The 17,184-nt window shown below is 50.2% G+C and overlaps 1 protein-coding gene across 2 annotated transcripts in view; it reads left to right on the top strand.

The window, feature by feature from the left end:
* Positions 1-17,184, top strand: part of LOC146801637 (prolactin receptor-like) — a 396,244-nt gene that overhangs the window by 14,114 nt on the left and 364,946 nt on the right. The gene's annotated exons all lie outside the window — the stretch shown is intronic.

The following is a 17,184-nucleotide window of genomic DNA, read 5'->3' on the forward strand; positions in this document are numbered from 1 at the left end:
ACGACGTCAGTCCGGGGTCGGCCCTGTGATTGGTGGAGCATGGCCGCCTAGTGCGAAGGCCGAAACCTTGGATCGGGCTGGGTCCCGGTGGGACAGGGAGCCTGCGTGCTGGGCTGACGGTGGGGTGATTCCGGCAGCCATCTGTGACCCAGAGGGAGCTCTCAGACCTGCTCCACGGACATTGGAGGCCGGTCGCCTCTCCCCTCCTTCCTCCGCAACGTGGTGAGTCCAACCGGTCGGCGGCCATATCGGGCTGCGGGGAGGAAAGTCGGAGGCGTGCACAGCGGGGCTGCTGGTCAATCTATGAATCCCGGGCTGTGGCGGTGATGGCGGCTCCCCCGGGTCCCAATGCGCACTCCCTCCCTCAGCAGTGTAGAGGGCTTGCACCAGCAGCTTATCGAGCCACGTGAGCGTCGGTGGGGGTTATCGGGTTGGAGCCCCTCAGCTGGCCTATTCTCGGGATATCCTTTGGTGGCGGACCTAAGCCCAAATACTATCTGTGGCACATACGGGTCTCCGGCGGCCGGTTGGGTGACCCTCACCACACGTGGGGGTGGCCAGCTCGCTTCGGCGGTCAATCAGGTCGCGCGAGCTCGACACGGGGTGTAGGAGAGTAGGATCTGCCTCTTATGTTGCCCCCAATTTTTTTCTGATGTTTACACTGGTTTCTGCCTATAGTCTGGCTGGGACCCTGCTAATCAGGGCCCCAGCCTCTCTGTTCTCTCTAAACAACATGTAGTGCATATTAGGTGCACTAGTGATTGGATACTGTGGTGCCTTATGAGTCCCTAGTATATGGTACCTTAGGTACCAAGGGCATAGGTACTTCCCAGGCCTACCAGGGGCTGAAGCATGTATTATGCCACCCCTGGGAAGCAGACTAAATCTGACACCACAGGCCTGCTACTGCAGCCTGGGTGAGGTGGTGCTAGCACTCCTCACTGAGATATAGGTTCACTATGTCTCTCCTGCACACACATTTAAACCTATCGGTCACCCCTAAGGCAGGCCCTATCAATCCTGAGGGCAGGGTGCTTGGTTTCCATGTGAGGGGGTGCCTCTGTCCGAGCAGGGCCCCTCTGCAGCTCTCAGAGTCCATTCTCTGGGGCTGTTTGTGAATGCGGTCAAACCATATACTCTTAAGTGCATTATAACCTCACGGTAAATGCTAACTCTGGGATGGCTGCATCAAAACATGTCGTGTTTGGTGTCAAACAACTTGGAATCATACCCCCACACCAGTAACTGGTGTGGGAGTATGATCCCACCCTTCTAGAGGGATAGACATGTACCTACTGTGAAACACGGCAGAATCCTGAAGAGCCCTGGCATCACAAAATGGATGCCACCAGTCACAGACACTGGGCTCCCTCCTGCTGATGACAGAAACTCGCAGTGGAGGAGGCCAACAATAGGTATCCTGTCACAGGGAGGTGTGACCACCTCCCAGACAGGGTTTAGTGGATTGGGGCTGGGTGGGTGCAGTCCTAGAGTGCTTTGAAGTCCTGCACTGGGGGAGCAGTATTCTCCTCTGTGCATACACCAGTTCAAACCGGCTCAGGGGCTACCTGCCCCTGCTCTGGCGCGAAACTGTACAAAGGGAAGTGGGTGTAGCCACCCATTCCCCTGACCCTCCCATAGGTGGGGTCATAGAGCTAGTCCCTCCCTTCCTTCTAGTATAAGTTAGGGAACTCTTGCCATTGCAAACTAGATACCCATGGACAACGCTCTGAAGATGAATCCCGGACCTTCGCCGTTCCACTACCTCTGGAAGATGGAAGAATCTCCCTTGGAGTCAAGGAATGACTCCCCTGCTTGGCAGGCACCAAAAACTGCAATCAACGGTCGAAAACTCAATCGCTCCCGCCGGAGCCCGAAGTCCCTGCAGCCCAGGAAGAGGATTTCCTGACTTCTCCAAGGCCATCGTGAGTCCCCAGCGACACTGAGGCAAGTGGACCCCACGAGTGACGAGGAACCGCAATCCCTGGGTACCGTGCACTACTTCCAAATGCGACCCCTTCATGACGTTCTACGAACCTGTGCATTGGACCACGTGTGGTCCAAGCCTCTAGCAGGAATCCCTCCGAAGATCCGAGGCCTACCCCATCCCGAGTGACCGTGGGCCCCTGCTGAGTGGACCCTCCTGAGGCGTCTTCGCGATCCCTAGCCAGTTGGCTGGTGGGTCCCCTGAAGACTTTTCTACAGTTCCAAAGGGCTCCCCTGGTTGCTCCAGGCCTGCCCTGACTTACCCTCGCTGGGTGAGTCCCTCAGACCTTACTGGTCTGCACCGCTGACTTTTTGTCCTTTCCACAAGACTTGCTGTTACCTAGGCTTGTTGGCTCCAATCTGGTCACCGACACCGCAGTAAGCTGCAGACTTCGTGGGACACCCCGAATCCAGCTCCTGGTCATCGTCAACACCTCCTGGACCTCGTGGCTGAAGAGTCAAGACACCCGTGGATCACCTGAAATCACCCGACGACTGTGGGCATCCATCCTCCTTGCCCCGGGTCACTGCCAAGTGACTTTGAACACTGTCCCCTCTACTTTCAGGTCTTCCTTCTTCTGAATCCAGCCTTGGATTCCACCGGACACTTCTCCTGTCTTCCCAAGCAGCAAGTCTTCATTGGCTCCCATTGAAAACGACGCCGCGACCCGACACCAAAAGATACCTATGCACCCAGCTTCCCTGGGTGAGGTAACTCCAGCACTACGGTGCTCCTGTGGATGTTGGCTCTAGAACTACTTACCCTGTAAGTGACTTGCTTGTAGACTCTCCCGAAGTATCCTTAAACTCTTAATTTCCAATCGCGACTTGCTCCATTGAAGGCAATAGGGATTGGTGGCTGTGTTCTCACACTGCATGCGTTTCATGTGGGTCCTTTACTTACCTGCCTTGGGTGGTTTCGTGAGGCCCCAGTGCTTCTGAAGGCCCTAGGCCTTGTCCCTTTGCAAGTCGTTGTTCTTCAGTCTCTTTTTTAGTATATGGTCTGGTACGCCCCTAGGGCCCCAGCCATATTTGTGCTTAACTTATTGTGAAACATTGATTGTGCATATGTTCCTGCCTTCTAATCTCATAAAGAGATTAGTAGAGAGTTGTGTAGTAATAAATACATATATATATTTGATATATATACCTGTGTGGTGTCCTTTCATTTGGTAATTCAGGAGATTATAAGGTAAAACAAGCTGCTTTACATTCCTCTAAAGACTTAGCCTGAAGGCTGCTCTCCACATCTACCACTAGGATAGCTTTCTTTAAAGGTTTTCATAAACCTACTACCATAAGAGTCGAATTGTACTGGTGCAAGGTGTCCACTTTAACTAGTGAACAGCATATACCAGGCCAACTTCTCACACGGGGCCACTATTTGTTCACCAGGGCTGTGGTAACAACATTGGCGCATTGTGTGGGGGCCCTTGAGGAGCTGGAGCGGAACTGGTGGGGGCCCCCTCTTGATCTCCTGGCTGGGAGTAGCGGCAGGGGAGGTGTATTGGACTACAGGACGGTCCGGTAATTGGTGCCCCCGGCGCATGTGACCTCCAGTTTTGCTGTGTCCCCTGCCCCCCCCTATCCATCCTATTGACAGCCCTGTGATCGGTGGCCAGGCTGGGCTGGTTGGGCCGGGCTCCTCCGTTTCTGGAGCACTTAGTGGCCCGAAGTCCGACATGACGAGAGACAAAACAGGTGGGGGTTCGGCCTAGCAGAGCACAATGGATAAATTCATGGGCCCTGGAGCTTCTGCAGTGGAGTCGGGGGCGCGTATCACGGAGACTGAAACAAGAATCTCTGGAGTGGAGGACGTGGTCAACACTCTGCAAAAACGAGTGGCCTCACTGGAGACGACCCAACGTGGACTGGCATCCCGAGTGGAGGACGCTGAGGGGTGGGCCTGGCACAATAATCTTCGCTTTGTCGGGTTCCCGGAGGGGTGCGAGGATGGCGATATGGAGCGGTTCCTTACCCAGTGGCTGGAGAGTTGGCTCCCTCCGGAGTCATTGTCCAAATGTTTTGTGGTGGAGTGCGCCCATAGAGCCCTGATGCAGAAGCCTCCACCTGGCACCCGCCCGAGGCCTGTCATTGCGAAACTGCTCAGTTATCATGATCGGGACGCTATCCTGAAACGGGCTAGGGCCAAAGAACCGCTGCTATTTGACAATGCCCACATTCTGATATTTCCTGACTACACTAAACAGGTTCAGCAACGAAGGCAGTCCTTTATGGCAGCCAAAGACCGTCTCCGAGATCTCAAGCTTCCCTATGCCTTGCTATATCCGGTGGTGTACCGGTCCCGTACTCATTTCTTCGATTCGCCAGAAGAGGCCTTTCAGTGGACGGATGAGACGGTGCGGCTTCGCCCTCACACACTGCCCTGGAGGGAATCGGATTCTTTGTTGAGTGAGGCGGCACGGAAGCAGCCCACGTAGAAGGTGAAGGGGGGGAAGACGCTCCAGGTCCAGACGTCGGTCCCAGTCATGAGACGCGTCCTCCCGGGCTGTGTCAGCCCAGCGACAGCACACAGCGGCAGACTGACTGTTGGAGGTGCTTATAGTCTCATGGGTCTCTGTTACGCTTGCCTTGACTGGAGAAGCACATATGAGGGCCGGTATCTCTGTTGGATATTTGCTGACAGGGAAAAGGCCAGCAGATGGGCTGTAAGTTGAGGATCCATTGGTGGGTTGGTGGGGACCTCCTGTTGGGGTCTGCCGGCCACGCCCGCCGCAATAGGTACTTCACCGTTCTTGAGGTATAGGGTGGGGGGAGTTGTTGGGTTGTTTTGGGGGGTTTTGTTCTTTGATCGCACTGTTCTACACTGCTTCAGATTCACCTTACACATATCACACGTTGTTACTTATGCCAATGCTTTGCACCAAGTCTTCCCATGGCAGCGCTGTCGGGTGACAAACGGGATCCCCTTGGGACCATTCGGATAATTAGTTGGAACGTCAGGGGGGTGCTAGACCCGATCAAAGGCGGAGCTATACCTAAGCAGGCAAAACAAGCCCATGCGGACATTCTTCTGATACAAGAAACCTACCTAATGGGGACCAAGGCACTATGCTTTCAACGTTTTGGCTACATTCATGTGTTTCATTCCGGGTTTGTGAAGGGGTCTCAGGGAGTTGCGATTTTGATCCATCGCCGGGTCCCTTACACACATGTTAAGACATGGGGGGATACTCAGGCAGGTATGTGTTCCTGCAAGTGACGGTAGGGGATGAAACTCTGATACTGGGATGTGTTTACGCCCCCCGCCTCTCTCTTGGGGTGTTGCAGGCATTCTGCTTATGCGCAGAACTATGCGCAGGAACCCAGGCCCTCAGTGAATTGCGGTGTACCAAAAACTCATCTCAGAACCCAGAACCCCTTATCCGGCCAGCATCAGTGTCCCATTCTTATCCGAGGTTTAGCTCGGCGGTCCCAATGTATAGACAACCCAGAACAAGCGACGTAGTATATTTCTCAGGAATGGTGGGAATCAGAAATACCTTTTCGTAATTGTTCTCGTACCAGTCCACAACAGAATAAACAGAGACATGGTAAAAAGTTTAAAGAGTTTATTTTATAAACCTCGTGTCCTAAGATGCAGCAGTTTGGCTACCATTAGCAGACAAACGATTAAAATCAAAACCATCAGCATAGTTACAATACCATAGAGTGATCATACTAAAATGACAGTGGATCTAAGCCACCTTCCTTTCTCTAACACACTAATAGTATTATTAGACTAATAGAAGGTCTCTAGGCTTGAATGGGGAACCCCATACCGTAAAGATCTGCTCAGAGTGTTCACATCGCAGGATCAGCTATGCTCTGCTCCTAGGAACGCTCTTCTTCTGAATGTAATAAAAACATGTAACACTGCAATATTAAAAGCACTCGACTTTCAGGTATTTGCAGCTGCGTGCGTGTTATGGCTAAACTAGTGGGCCCATCAACCTGAACTCAACAACATGCACCGTCTAGCGACCCAGACTGTTTCTTTACACGGTGTACAGACCAAGGTCGCTATTCACTGTTCAAGATGTTAACAACAGTTCTCATGTGAAGCAAAGTTGAGTAAGCATTCCTCAATTTAATAACATGTGACTACAGTGTCGTGTGCAAAAGCAGCAAAAGCGGCAAGATGGCTTTCTAACATCTAACGCGGTTATGCTAACTTAGCATTGTACATATGTAGATAACGATCTTCACTACAGGGGTATGGTAGAGAAAATGATGAACTTGTGGGCGGATATGCCTAGTGACCTGGCAACTGTGGGGGGGATTGGAATGACGTGATAGATTTGGCCAGAGACCGCTGGAGGCTGGTGGGTTCTACAGGTGCCCGACAGTCTGCCAAACTGCACTCCTTGGTGATGGGCTTGGATTAGGTGGACCCTTGGCGTCGTCTGCAAGGGACAGTGCAGGGATACACGTACCTTTCAGCAGTGCATGACTCCTACTCTCGCCTTGATTATATATTTGTCCCCAGCGTGGTAGATAGCAGGGTAGTTGCGGCTGATATTCTTCCACGTGGACTTTCAGACCACTCACCGGTGGCCCTTACCTTGCGGGTGGGGCAGACACGCCAGCCCTTTCAATGGCACCTTTCGTCCTGGAACCTCCCGAGGGCGGACTGTAGAGAACATATGGAAGGCGCTATTGATCAATACCTGACCCTTAACGTAGGCTTGGTAGAGGGGGCTGAAAATATTTGGGAGGCAATGAAGCCCACAATCCGTGGCGTGGATATTTCCTTCTGCGCGGCAGCCCGCAGAATGTATAGGGAGTCCCTTGTTCAGGCAGAGGCAAAACTTCTTCAATTGGACACTTTCAGTAGGGATGGCGGGGACCAACAGGCCCGTCGCCAACTACTATTGACACAACAAAACTACTCAGACCTCCTCTTAGATGAAGCCTGCCAGGCATGGCTGACGACCGGCAGCAGGATCTACCAGTGGACGGATAAGTCCAGTAAGCTGTTGCATAGACTGTGTCAGGGAACACTATACCCCCAGGCTCTCCCTGGTGTTGTGGGACCTGATGGATTTCCCCTTACAGACTCCTCCACTATCGCCAAAAGATTTGCTACGTATTATACAGACTTCTATGCCCCCAAAGAATGTCTTCATGCAGATGTGGTAGGATGCTTCCTGGATGACCTCCCGCCTAAGGCCTTTCCTGACGAAGTGAGCATGGAGCTGGATCTCCCTCTCACAGAGTAAGAATTGGGTGCTGCACTGGGGGACATGCACCCTGGGAAGGCCCTGGGACCGAATGGCTTTCCATGTGAATTTTTTAAACGATATTTTCTACAATTAGGGCCCCATTATTATCATAGAGTGGTGGAGGACGCCAGGGAGTGAGGTCGTCTGCGTCGTGACTGGAGACATGCGGAAGTGGTGGTGTTCCACAAGCCTGGTAGACCTCCCGATCAGCATGCGTCATACCGCCCTATCTCCCTCCTGAACGTGGAGGCTAAGATTCTGGCTAAGGCTCTGGTTAACCGCCTCCGAACCCACATTACATCGTTGGTCCATCCCGATCAGGCCGGGTTTATGCCCCAGCGGGCGACCCGCCATAATATTCGCCGTGCACATGGTGCCGTGGCGGCCGTCCAGGAGTTGGGAGAACGAGCAGCGTTGTTGCTGGCGGAGATGGATAGGGCTTTTGATTCTCTTAGCTGGGTATATTTATTTGTGCTCCTCCGCAGGCTGAATATTGGACCTCGATTCCTACCTGACTTTGCTCTATACGGACCTTACTGCATCTGTGCGGGTGGCGGGCTCCATTTCCTCCACATTTTCTATCGGACGAGGCACCAGGCAGGGTTGTCCACTGTCTCCCTAACTGTTTGCGTTAGCTATGGAACCCTTAGCGTCCTGGGTGCGGATAGATGCTCAAGTGACCGGTTTTGAATGGGCGCCAGGACTGTCGGATCGTTTTGCCCTCTACGCCGACGATGTATTATTTTTTTCTCACTGATATAGATAGGACAGGGCCACGATTGCTTCGTAATATGCAAACATTTGGGGAGTCTTAGGGCCTGTACATAAACCCTCGAAAATCTACCCTCTGGGTTCTTGGGGGGGAGGTGGGTCTCGGTTCCTGGGCCTCCTCTGTTCAGGTAGTTTCTGGGGGGCTGAAATATCTGGGAGTGTTCATGTCGGACTCAACTGTCACATCTTGGGATAGGAATTTGGCCCCGATATGGGATCGCGTGCGGGAAGAACTTAAAACGTGGTCTCATTTGCCCCTGTCTATCTATGGCCAGTCGGCCATCTTTAAGATGGTTTCGCTCCCGCACCTACTTTATCACCTGCAAAACCATCCGTATCCAATTCCTCCCAGATGGTTCCGACAGGTTAATGCGGCTCTGGGACAGTTTCTGTGGGATGGCGGAGTGGCGAGAGTGGCTCTACGGACCTGTTTCCTGTCTGTGGGGGGGGCTGGCGACCTCCGATATTATGTCATACTACATGGGCTCACATCTGCTGGTCCTCAATGAATGGTGGTATGTGGACAGGACTGACCCGGCATACGCTGTCAAGCGGCGGTGTATGGGGGATCATACATTGCACACTATACTCTACTCTACACCGCTACGTAACTCCCTGCCATCTGCTACGAAACTTGTATTCCAAATCTGGCAGCAGGCGTTGTGGAGGATCGGTTGGTGGAATAGGTTGACCCGGGAGACCACTCTCTGGCACAATGGGCGATTACCGCAACTGGCTGCGTTGTCCTGCTTTCGGGGCTGGGACCGTATCGGCATCTCTACTCTTGGCGGCGTAATGCGGTGGCCGGTCCTGAAATCCTTTCAGGATCTACAGAAGTACTTTCATATGCCAAAAACCCAATTTTACAGATACCTGCAGTTCAGACATGCCATCTCCCCCAGCTTAGAGGGCTTAGAGTCCCTGGCTGAGTTCAGCCCGATAGAGGCGAAGGTGTTTATGGGAGACCTCAAAGACCACATGATTTCCAAAATCCATCAGTCCCTGGTTACCCATAGCTCCCCCACGCTGCAGCACCTTAGGGAGGCCTGGGAGGGTGATGTGGGCCCACTGGAGGAAGAGGACTGGACAGAGGCTCTGGCCTCCCCGCGGGTGTCAGCCATAGCCGTGAACCTGCGCCTTATCCAGTTCAAATACCTCCATCGGGTATATTTTACCAGAGTCAGGCTGTGGAGGGCGGGACTGGTGGCTTCCTCGGTATGTCTCAGATGTGAACATGAGAAAGGTACTCTGCTACATACAGTTTGGCATTGCTCTGCTTTAGCGCGATTCTGGAGGGGGGTTATGACATGTCTCTCCGAGGTGCTTGTCCGGGACCTCCCCTGCTCGCCGAAGCTCGTACTTTTGCATGTTCTGGACAGAATTGGGGACAATATATACAAACGCCATCTTATGCTACTAGGGTTTACCTTAGCTAAGAGATATATAGCAACCCGAAGAGACATTATTACAGACTGCCTCTTTGCGATAAAGGCAGGAGCATTTCTTGGCTGGGGTGTGTAGAATCTTGTCTGTCAGTAAGAAACAACTGCAATCCACCTGGTTAAAATTATTACAAGCTGACAGACTAACAATTTAATCTGCCAAGCTGTGAGTGACTGCTTACTTGAACAGAAATACGGGAAGAAATTATTCCCAAGGTATTTGGCAAGTCCCTTGGGGCAACAGGAGCGTAGTTTGCTGTTTCGCCTAAGGGCAGGCACCGTTGAATACTTACTAAGCTTCCCATTAGGTTTTCAAACAAATTGGAATATATAAAAAAAATCAAAAAGAAACCTAGACGACTGAATTTTGTCGCATTTATCAGCCTAGAAAAAGCCCCAGGCGAATGGGCCATAAGGGGGCAAAACACATGTTGGCTGGAATGTTCAGGCACTTGTTGAACACTCAAACGATGAAGAAATGAAGTAATTTCTCTTTGAGAATAAAACTCATAACTGCAAAAACGTATAACAATCTGCTTTTGGATATATTAACATTGTGCAATACGCCGCGATGAAGGCATTAACGAATATAATACACAAGAGGGAGGACGCACTCATCCTTTTCTACTACTCTACATCTTATGTCTGTCTTAAACTCCTATTTTCAACCATAACAATATCTGTTCCAGCAAGCATTTGCTTCCCAGGTAGTCCCCTCTATTAATCAGATGTAGGTCACTAAAGTACCACAAAGGAGTAAATGCTTGCAATGGGTTCCTTTAGCATGCAAGACTAATCTCAATAAACAATGGACTAACCACTAACTTTGGTCTTTGGTCTCTTGGGAAGCGTGCTGCTCGCCGTAAACTTTTCAACGCCTTGTCTAGGGTAGTAAGCTCTATGTACATGCATATTTTATTTCATTTATGGGCACAGGAGTTAGGCAACCAGCATTGGCACCTCTTGCCCCCACGGTCATCTTACGCGGCCAATGAAAGGGACTATATGTCTCCGACTTTCTTTCTGGACATAAAGCATCAACGCCCTAAGAGTAAGCAAATGGCGATGGACTCGGTGAATTGTACATTGTTGTCGTGTGATACAATGCGAGCTAGTGCTTACCCAAAACCTTAACCTCACCGCTGCTACCACTATTTCATCACCCTGGACTTACCCTGACCAGATAAGGGAAATTCATACAGGCATTGCATAAACGCAGTCCCTTCTATTCACACCTGAGACCATTAAGGGTCTAATCACACGCTTACATCAATCCATGCAGATAGAGCCCCAGTTGATAGACCCAAAGCTAGCACACTTCAGGCACAAATTATAGCAGCTGATTGGACCTACTGTGGTGTGCAAACTGGAGCCCTGACATCCAATACCTGGCTATGCATCATACTCCTCAAGTTCTTACATAGGATGTAGCACTCTCTGCTTGATTCACGTAACTGCTGGCTCTGACACCGCTGACTGTGCTAGATGGAGGATGCCTGATGGTGGTTTCTTTCACTTAGCATAGTCATGCCCCGAGATCCTGGCCTTTTTGGGACTCTATCGTTCAAGTGCTAGTGGAGATTGTATCTCATCCATTAAATCTGTGTCCCAAACTGTGTGTCCTTGTCAAGGACATCCCTGTGAAGCTCAAGAAAGTTGCAGCCATAGCTCTACAGCTCGCTAAGCACAGAGTTGCTATGCACTGGTGTGAGAAGTTGGCCTGATGTATGATGTCACTAGTTCTAGTGTACACCTTATATCAGTCCAAATACCCTTATGGTGATTGGTTGTAATGTCAACCTTATAGACCAGCTATCCTAGTGGTAGCATGGACAAGAGCAGTCTTAGGCTAAACTCTGAATGGCATGTGAAGCCAGCTGTGATACCATATATAATCCCTTGAATACCAAATGAAAGGACACCACAACAGATATATATATAAAATAAAGTGTATTTATTCTAGTCAAACCCTCAGCACTCTTTATGAGATTAGAGGTAAGTACAACACAGTCTTATTTAAGCATACATTAAGTCACACAGGTAAGTAATACAGTTAGGCCCTAGGGGCCACGCAAACCATATACTAAGTAAGTGGTATAAGAACCACTGTCACGGATATAGAATAGGCCTAGGCCTAGGGAATCGCTGGGGCTACACTACACTAGCGTTAGTTAGGAAGTGGGAGGCCCACGGGATTCGTGTGCAGAGTGGAAACACTCACGCGTAATGCGTAAAAGTCAATAGCAATAGTACAGTTTAGAAAACGGTAGATTTAGGACACTTCCGGAGTAGCTAGGAAGTTGAGACTTGAAAACTAGACACTAGGATAGTCACTATCCTGATGAGCACCAGAGTACCCAAGTTACCTAGCCCACAGGCTGCGGGTGCATAGGGGTGAAGATGTGTCGTTTTCGTCGTCGACTCCTATGGATGCCTGAAGAAAGATGCTGACAGGCAGTCAGTGAAGAGTGTCCGGTGGATCCCAAGGCTGGGATCAAGAAGAGAGGAAACCTGCAAGCAGAAGGGACAGAGTCAAGGTCACTAGCCAGTGACCACGTGGAACCAGGAAGGAACCAGGCGATGTCGTGAAGATTGCAGGTGAAGGTGAAGCTTGTCGCTGCAGCCAGGAGGACCAGGAAGCGTCGAGGACGACCAGGACCAGGAGGCGAGCTGTCCCACGAAGGCTCTTGCTGTCGGCGGCGTCGAAGTTGGACTAGGACTCACCAAGCCTTGGCAAGCGGAACCCACGAAGAACGGAGGACTTGCTTCTGGTGCAGACCAGGAAGGTCTGGGGTGCTTCTTCTTTGCAGAGAAGCGGGAGCCAGTCTGGAGGAGCCAAACCAGCGCAGAAGATTTCAGGGTGCGTCGTCACAAAGGCCACTAGCCAGCGGGCAAGCAACCGGACAGACGCGGCAAGCAGAAAAATGCTGAAGGGCCCCACGCAGGACTCGTGGAGTGTGGGGGGCTGATCTTCGGTGCAGATGGTGCTTGGGGTTGGGGCTTCTCAATCCCCGGTGCACAACTTCGAGGGTACCTCAGAAGCTGCGCTTTAAGTTACTAGCCACTTTTTCCAGGTAGCCGGTCCCACGTCGCTCGTCGCCTCCACGGATCTCAGCTTTGCTGTCGAGGTGGATCAGGGTCGGAGAAGTCTGGAAGTCAAGGCTCTGGTCGGGCTCTGCAGTCGGTTCCTCGTAGAACGTGGGCAAAGCAAAGGGTAGTCTCTTGATGGTGCCTGTTTGCACAGGGTAGCCACTCCTTGGCTACAAGGGAGATTCTTCAGTCTTCTTCTTTCGTCGAATGTCGAAGGTCCAGAGTTTCTGTTCAGTTTTGCAGGTTCAGGATAATCTAAAGTCTTGAGGCCCAACTCCCACTCTTATACTAATCTGGAGGGCTGGGATACCTGCTAGGTCACGCCTTATGGGTGGGACCTGGGAGGGGGTGGTTACACCCACTTCCCTTTGTCCAGTTTCGCGCCAGAGCTGGGGCTGGAGTGCCCTAGCGCCGGTTTGAACTGGACTATGCAAGGAACATCTTGTGTGCCCCAGGCATGTCTCATTCCTTTCAGCCCACCCTGCCCCAATACACTAAAGGCTGTCTGGGGAGGTGCTAGCACCTCCCCAAGCAGGAAACCTATTGTCCAGGCCTCCCTGGCTGGGATCACTCCCAGCTGCAGGAGGTCAGACTTGTGTCGTGGCAGCAGCATCCATTTTGTGATGCTGAGGCTTTGGTCAGAGGCTAACGGTTGAAGTATGATTTTAACATGTCTTTCCCTCTAGAAGGGGGGAATAATATTCTCATGTCCAGAAATGGTATGGGGGTATTATTCCAAAGTGTTAGACACCTTACACGACATGTTTCGATAAAGCCAAACCATAGTTACCATAACCGTCTAAGATTATAAGGCACTTTAAGAGTATATGGTAGGCTATATCATAGAACAGCTATAAGGACTTAGTTCCGAAAGCTGCAGACAGGCTCAGCTCATGCTAGAGCACCATCTCACATGTTACCAAGCACTCTGCCTCCAGGATTGTTAAGGCCTGCCCTAGGAGTGACTGATAGGTACACATGTGTCTATGTGTAAGTTAGGTATAGGAATACTACACCTAAGCAAGGGGTGATTACACGACCTTGCCCCAGCTGAGTGATCAGCCAGTTGTGTCAAAATGGAAGGCCAGGCCAGGGGTGGCATAATACATGCTGCAGCCCCTGGTAGGCCTAGGGTACACCTATGCCCTGGGTACCTAGGGTACACTGTACAGGGGCCAATAAGGTGATCCTATCCAAATGGGTTATGCACCTAAAGTACATAGTATTAATTTAGAGAGAGAACAGCAGGGCTGTGGGTCTGATTAGCAGGCCCACAGCCACATCTAAGTCGAAAACCAGTAAAGCAAAAGCAAAAAGTGGGGGTGAACATAGAAAGCAGACCCTACTATCCTACAACTGGTGACTTTGTCCAATACCCATGCTAGCGAAGTGACTTGGAGACCTTGCGTGTTGTAATACAGAGCTGGACTCGTAAACAAAAATCCGATTGGCCGCACTCTGCTAGTCCTACCAGCGTGTTACCCCAAAGAATTGTGGTCCATGAAGTAGCGTCGGCGGGTACGCCTATGCCAAAAGTTTAAAATGAAAATAAGTGTCGCGTTAGCCATCCCTGGACACGTGTTTCGAGGTAGTTGCCTCTCGTCAGCAGGGAGTAGGTATGTGTGTAGGGTTGCTGCATAGGCTGCCAAAAAATATTCTCAGGTAAAGTACCACTCAAGGCGCGCAGGTGCGTAGCCATGGGCTCGTCGGCCCCACCGGCTCAAGGGAGCCTGAATGTAAACAAAAATCCGATTGGCCGCACTCTGCTAGTCCTACCAGCGTGTTACCCCAAAGAATTGTGGTCCATGAAGTAGCGTCGGCGGGTACGCCTATGCCAAAAGTTTAAAATGAAAATAAGTGTCGCGTTAGCCATCCCTGGACACGTGTTTCGAGGTAGTTGCCTCTCGTCAGCAGGGAGTAGGTATGTGTGTAGGGTTGCTGCATAGGCTGCCAAAAAATATTCTCAGGTAAAGTACCACTCAAGCCGGGGAGTCGACGGACTCAGGTTACGCACCTGCATTGCTACGAGAGGTACTTTACCTGATAATGATTTTAGCAGCTTACATTGCAACCCTACACTCTTTCCTACTCCCTGCTGACGAGAGGCAACTACCTCGAAACACGTGTCCAGGGATGGCTAACGCTATTCACACTTGCACTCACGACACGAGCATAGGTGTATCTGCCGACGCTGACTACAGGGACCACAGTTCTTTGGGGTAACACGCAAGTAGGTCAGCAGTGTGCGACCATTTGGATTTAAGAGCTGGACTCGTAGGCAGAGCTACTATCTATCCACATTCGTCCCAGAGACATATGGGGTCCATTGCATGCATACTTTGTTGAGCATGATCAGAACCTAACATGAGATTAGTAATCTACTTAACCAGCCATAACCGATGTGGAATTATTCACGCTTATATATTGCCCCTGCTATATATCACCTGTACTATGAACCCAAGCTGCCTCTTTACGAATTGCTTGACTTGTCGATAAATGTTTGGATTGTAGTACTATTTCATCCTCTACTTGTGCCACACAGTTACCTCAATTATGTGGTGCGATGTACCTACGATACTCAATTTATTACTCAGTGCATTGCTGCTCATGCTGTCATCTGACAAGGTAATAAAATTAAAACAAAATGCCTGCAGCCGCATCACAGGTTCAGTCACTTGTGCTCAAGGGTAACTTGTTGGCATCTATCCAGAAGCATCAGGTGGCCACAGCCTGCAGTAAGAATACTTAACTTAGGTACTGGAGCAGGGGTGGTACTAAAGTTATCCCAGTGTGGGATTAAATCTTTTTTTGTATTGATGGCTTTCTTGAAAATTGTCAAACAAGGAGGGTTCCAGAGACTAGACTTGGGGGCTATAACTTGGATTGTTTGTCCTCCGGCTTCTTTCGGTTGAATCTTGCCTGACTCAGTGCACTGATTGCTCCTGACCCTAGGTTTGTGCCGGGGGCATAGAGGGTTTGAAGTGCCTGAAGCTGTGTTGGGTCGGCCTTTGTAAATTTAGAGGATGCTACAGAGATCCTTGTAAGTCTGTGGTCCAGTGTAGCCCTTTCTAAGACCTGGTGATCTGATCTGATCACGGAGGTTCAGCAGATGTCTGCTTGCTTGGTTCAAGGGCCACTGAAGTGTCCAGCTTCTGCCCAGCACACATGATCATGCTGTGATCCGGTCCAGAAAAAGACCCTGGTACATCAGATGTCTGGAAGAGGCAACATCCGCACGAATCTCAGAGGTTGATGTTTGGTATCTTTTGTGACTGCTGCAATCCTTTGAACAAAGGGAGGATCGGAGTCCAAACTAGGCCGCTGTGAACTTTTGAACATGGGCGCAAAATCTGTAAAAGACTTGTGTTTTATGTTTACTTTTAACACAATTGTTTTGTTTTCCATAGACATAACAAAGTACCGCAATTTGGCCCACTTAGGGATCAGGATATTTAGTGAAAAACAATGACATTCCTCAACATTGGAGACATTCTCTGTGTTGTCAACCACTGGTACAGAATTACCTGCCCCTAAAACTCTCCCACCCGACATTCCTCCTGCAAAAGGCTTGGTATGCAACATTTTGTGAATTTCATGCCTGCAAAGTTCATGAATTTCTCTGCTATGAAATATTTTTTCATTTCCGGCGAGAGACTGGCTAGAACACCAAATGCCCATTGGGAGACATTTTCTCCTCAAATCAATCCCCATGCTTGTATCTGATGTGACTTTTAAACAAGAGGTATGCCTTCACATTTAGTTTTCACGCTTGTTGACTTATCGTTGCCTTTGCCGCCCCCCTCCACTGTCTGTTGGTGAGGTTTAGGCTATGCATACTTCCATACAAACCACTAGTCAAAACATACTGAAAGGTTTTTAGCGTGCTTTGTGGGATTGGTGACACTCCCATCTTCTCTGGTCTTGGGAATGACAATGTGTTCTTGGTCATGGTCTTGATTGCCACAACATCTGTCTTTATGCCATTGAGGCGAAGATAGCACTCCTTCGTCCAGTAGTATTTGTGGCACAGGCCGCGTCCGATGCAGAGTTGCGGTTCCACATTCTTTCCAAGCCTGATCTAGAGCTGTGTATTGTCACACATCATCTGGAATTGAACCTGGTGCTGTGAGTTCACTTCTGGCAAGGCTCTTGTGTAGATGTTGAAGAGTACGGTGACAGCGAGGAGCTCTGCGGGACACCACAGGGCGTGGTTTTGATCCAAGAAATGACAGCGACTATCAAGATATTGTTTGTGATGCTGCTAGGAGCCCTTGGTGGAAGTGATCTGTGCTTCAGAATTTTACGTTGAATATCAGTATTTATCATATCGATTGTGTTTCAGATTAGTTACCATTTGTGCCCCTCCACTCCTGGTAGTATATACATTTAGCATTCTTTGTGGGAAGGACAATTCTCTGATGTTATTCCTGTGGATGCTGTTGACAAGTCCTAACTCATGTGAACTTGTTCTTGTACCATATTTAAGCCTGTTTTTTAGGTCTCGCCTAGGCAGCTCTTGCGCTGTCTCTTTGAGACATGCAGTATACACTATAGTGTGGAAGCTTCGTGGAAGCTCCGCCCACTCTCCGCCCATCATTTTTATTGACTTGTGTCTTAAATGCTGACTTCCAATTTGTTGTAGGCTTGTTAGTCCCTCCTTATGACTGCTA

The sequence above is a fragment of the Triturus cristatus genome, chromosome 8 (assembly GCF_964204655.1).
Source record: "Triturus cristatus chromosome 8, aTriCri1.1, whole genome shotgun sequence".
Classification (NCBI taxonomy): Eukaryota; Metazoa; Chordata; class Amphibia; order Caudata; family Salamandridae; genus Triturus; species Triturus cristatus.